Source organism: Chrysochloris asiatica, unplaced genomic scaffold (genome assembly GCF_000296735.1).
Source record: "Chrysochloris asiatica unplaced genomic scaffold, ChrAsi1.0 scaffold00083, whole genome shotgun sequence".
Classification (NCBI taxonomy): Eukaryota; Metazoa; Chordata; class Mammalia; order Afrosoricida; family Chrysochloridae; genus Chrysochloris; species Chrysochloris asiatica.
In genome coordinates, this window is record NW_006408601.1 from 5,200,676 (window position 1) to 5,207,411 (window position 6,736).

Sequence of the window (6,736 nt, forward strand, 5' to 3'; positions counted from 1 at the left end):
TTAGGCAAATCTTCTGCACAAGACCTTGTTAAAGCGTTGAAGAGCAAAGATGTCAGCTTGAGGACTAAGTTGCACCTGACCCAAGCCATAGTATTTTCGGTAACCTCATAAGCATGCAAAAACTAGACAGTGAATAAGGAAAACCATAGAATAATTGATGCTTTTGAGTCGTGGTGTTGGTGGAGACTATTGAAAGTGCCATGGGTTGCCAAAATAACCAATAGATCCATTTTGGAAGAAGTTTGTGGCCTTTAGCATTAATGTTCTTGTGTAACAGAGCAGACTGTATAAGCTTCACATCAGGCCTCAGAGTCTGAGTGTAACGCACTCCAATTAAACTAGAGTTGTTGACTTTTGCAGAAATGGAAGTGGTGGGATCCAAGTGATATTTAGCAGCAATGTCAAAATGACTAAGTTGGTACCTGATGTCCAAGCAAGGTTTACTGAGGCATCAAGATCTTCACATACTTTCTGATAAATTGATCCTCCGAATTCTGTTTCATCATTGACATTAGTGTGTAATTGGAAGTCCCCAGTATCCCATTGCAAAGTTATTCCGTGTCAGTTTTGATTTGGCACTGTCAAATGTCATCTGGTAACCAGAAAGCCAGCCCTCATAAGCAAGGGTAGCTAACCATGGATTGCAGGTCCAGCAAAATCAAAGTCAACATCACAACCAAGGTTCATGCACATCCTCTTTCTTATAAGAACACTTGGTTTTACCACTTTTCTCTCCCATGTTTGGTGAGAAGGTAGTATCAAATGTCATTTTTAATCCTTGACAAATCTTGTCTTCAATCGCTATTTCTGTTCCCAGAGTGTCATCAGCGTTCCATTTTTCTGTGAAAGTCAGACTGTACTCACACCACTTATAGTTGGTCTCCAAGGTTCCAGTAACTTTACCAGTGTCTATATTAGACGAACCAGATGTGGTGAGTTCCACTCCACTACATGACTTTGTTTTCACATCCAGTTTCACCAACCCAAAACCAAATCCTTTGTTGAAGATATCTCTTGCAGTTTTGCCAAGGTCAGCATAAGATGGAGGAATGCACATTGGCCGCATGCAGCTCTGCCCATAGGTCGCCATGTTTAGGCAGCTGGAGAGGGTGATCTGATGATCTCCTGAAGGAGGCCACTGTGCTGCTGCACTCCCAGATGAGGCCTCTCAACCAGCTCAAAGTCGGCTTGCAGCTGCTGAAGCTAAAGGGGAAGTGAAGGAGACTCCATTCTGCCTGCAGCAACCCTGTCCTACCTTGAGAACACTTTCTGATGTTCTTTTTTTGCCTTGCAAATTCCAGCTACTTTTGTCACCCTAAGCCCAGATCTTTGCCTCCTCAATTTATAGAAACTATTATACCTTGCTTTGAAATTTCCTGCTGTCACCATAGCAAAGAAACTGCCTCCAGGCACTCAGCTGGTGCAATTATAACTTCATCTTGGTATCCCCTTTCTCAGGGATCACAGCTTCACATTATTTGTTATCTAATGGCTAAAGCCACTGTTGCATAATTTTGTCTAGGTCTCCAGTCTTTTGTCATGGGAGTGCAGTTCCTTTATCGGTGACTCTATCAGAGAAAAGTATAAATCTCCCTGGTCTCTTATTGAAAGGTATTTAAGAATGACTTTATTAGGAAGGGCAAAATGTAATCTAAACTAGACAGAATAAGTAACTTCCCCAAATCAAAGCATTAACAAAAGTGTGACTTGAATGCAAGTCAGTCAATGATCATAGCCAGGACCTATATAAAGTATGGAGGATGGAGGATATTAAGGTAAAACTTTGAGGTGACCATATGCTAATGATAAACATGGAAAATAACACACAGTTCTAGTATAATACAATGGCATCCTGGTATGGTGCTATAGGGTAAGCACTCCATTGCTCACCACAAAGTTGGTGGTTCGGATGCACCAGCCACTCCTTGGAAACCTTATACAGGGTTGCTATGAGTCAGAACTGACTTGACAGTGCTTAACAACAAAAACACAAATATGATAAAGATTTGGAAGGGATGAAGTGGTATCTTGCTTTTCTTTGGGTACCAGAGCCCAGACTATGGCTGGGTGCAAATAGAGAGTGATCTATTCTTTTCCCTTACTAAAAGTGATCTTTAAGATCAAGGCAAGTAAGCACTGCCTGATATGTGAACACTGGACTGCTAACTACAAAGGTGGCAATTCAAACCCACCAGTTCTCTTCAGAAACCCTATATGAGTTGCTATGAATTAGAACTGAAACAATGGTACCTAATAGTAGCAACAAAGTTAGGAAAATAAATTAGGGAGTCCTTGTGTGGCACAGTAGGGTAAGCACTGGACTGCTAACCATATAGTCAGTGGTTCAACCTTACCAGTCTCTCCTCAGAAACACTATACAGGGTCTCTATAATTCGTAACTGACTCAATGGCACTGAACAACAGCATTTACAAGAGATAGGCTAGGGTGGGTAGCTAGTGAGGGAGCTGGGATGTGGTACTAGGGTAAGTTGGTGATATCACACAGTAGAAGGTTTTCTTATACTAAGGAAGTTCTGTGACTGCCCTATTTCAGGCTTCTCTGGTCTTTCTCTTTGACCAAGAACTTTCAGAAGCTCAAGCCAGTTTCAGAAGAGGAAATGGAAAGAGGAATATCATTGCTGATGTCACATGGATCTTGGCTGAAAGCAGAGAATACCAAAAAATATGTTTACCTGTGCTTTATTGACTATGAACAAGTTTTTGACTGTGTGGATCATGACAAGCTGTGAACAACATGGTGGAGAATGAGTATTCCACAATGCTCAATTGTGCGCATGAGGAATCTGTACATAGACCAAGAGGCAGTTGTTCGAATATATAAGGGAACACTGAATAGTTTAAAATTTGGAAAAGTGTGCACCAGGGTTGTATTCTTTTTTAGCCTACTTAATCCATCTGTATGCTGAGCCCATAATCTGAGAAGATGGATTATATGAAGAAAAATATGGCATCAGGAATGGAGAAAGACTCATTAATAACATGCGAGATGAAGATGATATAATCCTGCTTGTTGAAAGCCAAGAGGAGTTAAAATACTTACTGGTGAAGATCAAAGACCACAGCGTTAGGTATTGGTTGCTCCTCAATGTAAAGAAAACAAAAGTCCTTACCACTGGACCAATAAACAACATCCATATCAATAGAGAAAGGATTGAAGTTGTCAAAGACTTAATTTTGTTCAGATCAACCATCAACACTCATGGAAGCAGTAGTCAAGAAATCGAATGATGTATTACATTAGGCAAATATGCTGCATAAGACCTCTTTAAAGTGTTGAGGAGCAAAGATGTTAGTTTGAGAACTAAGGTGTGCCTGACCCAAGCCATGGTATTTTCAGTAACTTCATACGCATCTGAATGCTAGACAGTGAATAAGGAAGACCATAGAAGAATTGACACATTTGAATTATATGCATCATTGTTGGAGAATAATATTAAAAGTAGCAAGGACTGACAAAAGAACAATCCAGTCTGTATTGGGAAAAGTACAGCCAGAATGCTCTTTGGAAGCCAGGATGACCAGACTTTGTCTCTCATACTTCAGACTTATTATCAGGAGGGACCAGTCCCCGGAGAAGGAGATCATGCTTGGTAAAGTGGAAAGTTGGAGAAAAAGAGGAAGACCTCCAACAAGGTGATTGGCACAGTGGCATCAGCAATGGGCTCAAATGTAGCAACGATTGTGAGGGTGACTCAGGACTGGGCAGTGTTTCGTTCTGTTGTACATAGGGTTGCTATGAGTCAGTACTGACTCAATGGAACCTAACAACAGCAACATTGTTATGTAGTATTTTTCACTTATAGTTATGTGCTTGTACTAAGAGATATGATTACATCATAGACCCTGAGTAAGTGAAGCCAGAAAAGGGTGAAATGGATAGGTTACATCAGTTTCCCCAAACTCGGATTCTGCCGGAAGGTAGCAGAACCACAGCTAAGCCTGGGCCTCCTAGAATATATACCAGAAAGCTTGTAGGATTTCTGCGCTGGGTAAGGCTTTATAGAAGTTACTGAGTTGTGAGAATACAACTTTATCAACTGTGGTGTCACTATACAGAGTCTCCCAGGGAAGGTTCTAGAGCATCTGATTAGTTGTAAATTTTTTTCTAATGAGAGGGCACACAGAATGATCAAGGGCCACATGTGCCTTGGGCAGAAACATGATGTGAAGCCAGTTTATGAATCAGTTGTTGTTGTTAAATACCTTGGAGTCGATTCTGAGTCACAGTGACCCTGCACAGGGTTTCTAAGGCTGTACACCTTTACGGGAGCAGAAAGCCTCATCTTTCTCCCACAGAACAGCTGGTAGTTTCAAACTGCTGACCTTGAGGTTAGCAGCCTGATTCGTAACTACTATGCTACCAGAGCTAGCCCCAAATATGTCTTACTTTCAACTCTAAGTATGCTGAGGAAAAATACTTTAAAATATGTTGACTACCTTCTAATTAAAAACTGAAAACCACTTTTTAATATATATTCAAAATAATTGCTAAATTATGCAAATGTTTGGTGGGCTTGGATATAAACCAATATTTTTTAATTGGCACCTTTTGCTGATTCGAAGATGTTAATCACAGGGACCCTAATAAGCCTATCAGACTTCTCTAATGGATTCAAATAAAATGAGCAAAATCATTAAATGTCCAAATACTGATTTAAATTAATTCATCTGGTAATGACATTTGGTTCTCCACTTGAGACAGGGCACACTGGCTGTATACTTTAATTTCAGGGAAATTGCTGAAGGGTGAGGAGTGTGGAAGTGTGAGATTGAACTAGAAACAGAGATAGAGTGAAATACCTGAATTTAATAGACATAAGATAGATAGCAGCTAGCAGACTAGAATGGCCCATTGACTTAGACAGAGAAGGTAATAGCTGACAGCCAGCCCACTAAATTTGTATCGGTACCCAAGTAAGTGCCTAGTTGGAAGATCCAGATAGCCTTTACAAAAATTTTAGGAAAGTAGATGTCAGAAAGTAGAAAATGACCAACTACTTCCCCATAAGGACCAGAAGGAGGTAACATTCAGAAAGAACGTCCATTACAGACAAGGCAAATCTATGCACAGACATTACTTGGATGTTCCTATATCTTTGGTCGTCGTGGTTATAAGCCGTGGAGTCGGTTTTGACTCATAGCGACCCTGTACAGGGTTTCCAAGGCTGTAAATCTTTACAGGAGCAGAAAGCCTCATCTTTCTCCCATGGAACGGCTGGTAGTTTCAAACTACTGACCTTGAGGTTAGCAGCCCGATTCGTAACCACTATGCTACCAGAGCTCCTTTTTTAGCATTTTGTAAAAGCTAAACGTAGGCTAGGAAGGCAGATCACTGTCAAGTGGAAGCTAAGGTTACATTAAGGGAGATTAGTGAAGGAGTATTTTAAAGAGGAAACAGGTCATGAGGAGGCTTGGAATCAAGGGTAAGAAATGGTGGCCTTCAAGGAGAGGAAGGAAAACCCAGAGGGAACAGAGAATGAGAGTGGCAGTGGTGATTGGGGCACAAATAAAGCAGGGCTGTGGTTCTGTAGGATAAGCACACAACCATAACGTTTAAACTGCAAGGTTGATGGTTCAAATTCAAGCAGCTGCTCCTGGGAAACCCTATACAGGGTCTCTGTGAGTCAGAACCAACTCAAAGACACTTGACAACAACAATAACAGAAGGCCATGAAAAAGAGTTTGGATATATCTTGAGGACAAAAGGCAGATACAAAACGCTTTGATCCAAAAATGGATATGTATTCATTTTAGATATCAGGAGGAGCTAGGAAGGTGAGTAGGAAGCCAGTTAAGAATCACTTAAAGAGATACCTTTAACCAAGATGTTGGCAATAAATCATGAAGCGATGAGGATGAATTTCAGCATTGTTTGTTGCTGCCGCTAGTTCCCATTGAGTTAATTCTGACTCATGGTAACTCCATGTGGGCAGAGTAGAAAGTTCCTCCTAAACAGATCCCCAGGCTCTCATCTGAGCAATCTCTAGTTTGTTTGTTCAAACTTTTAGTTAGCAGTCAAATGCTGAACTGTTTGTTCCACCTAGAGAACCTTGACATTGTTTAGAAGGTAGTCTCAATAAGAACAAGAAATGTATTGACTTTAATGGGTAGGCAGTGTAGATTAAAAACACCCGCGGACTGAGCATCCTTCATTCTTCTTGGTTTCCCTCTCTTTGACTCTACTGTAACCACCACTGACTCCGGCTTCAGGTTGCCTATTATATCATTCAGTTCTTATGGGAACCTCACTTGATGTCACCTGTCCTTGTGGATCAGCAGACAAAGCACTACATAACTCTCTGGGGACAAATGTACATGGTGGGTAAGTGGGGTGATGTTTATAATTTAAAGAAATATTTCAGCTACGATATAAATCTTAATACATCATATCCTCAATTTTTTATGGGATTCTGTCCACATGACTCTGTCGTACATCAGCTGCTTTATTTAGTTTTGTTATTTTTGCCTTTTATTATCAATATCTTTATAAATTTAATCTTTATTTGTCTTTGGGGATTGAAAACATTAAATATAAATATCCTCCAGTGAACATCAACAAATTACAAGCTGAAACATCGTATGTAGTACAAAATACTCAGCCAATTGCATGTGTGGTGCATCATAACTCAAATATGTCATAATTCAGGAACTACCTATAAAGAACTCAAGATTTGAAACATCACATGAACAGGTTTACTGGTCAGAGAGACTAGAT

At 40.3% G+C, this 6,736-nt stretch overlaps 1 pseudogene; it reads right to left on the minus strand.

Annotated features, from left to right (window-relative positions):
• Nucleotides 1-238: 238 nt before the first annotated feature.
• LOC102817661 lies at nucleotides 239-1,090 on the minus strand (annotated as a pseudogene).
• Between the last annotated feature and the right edge of the window lie 5,646 nt (nucleotides 1,091-6,736).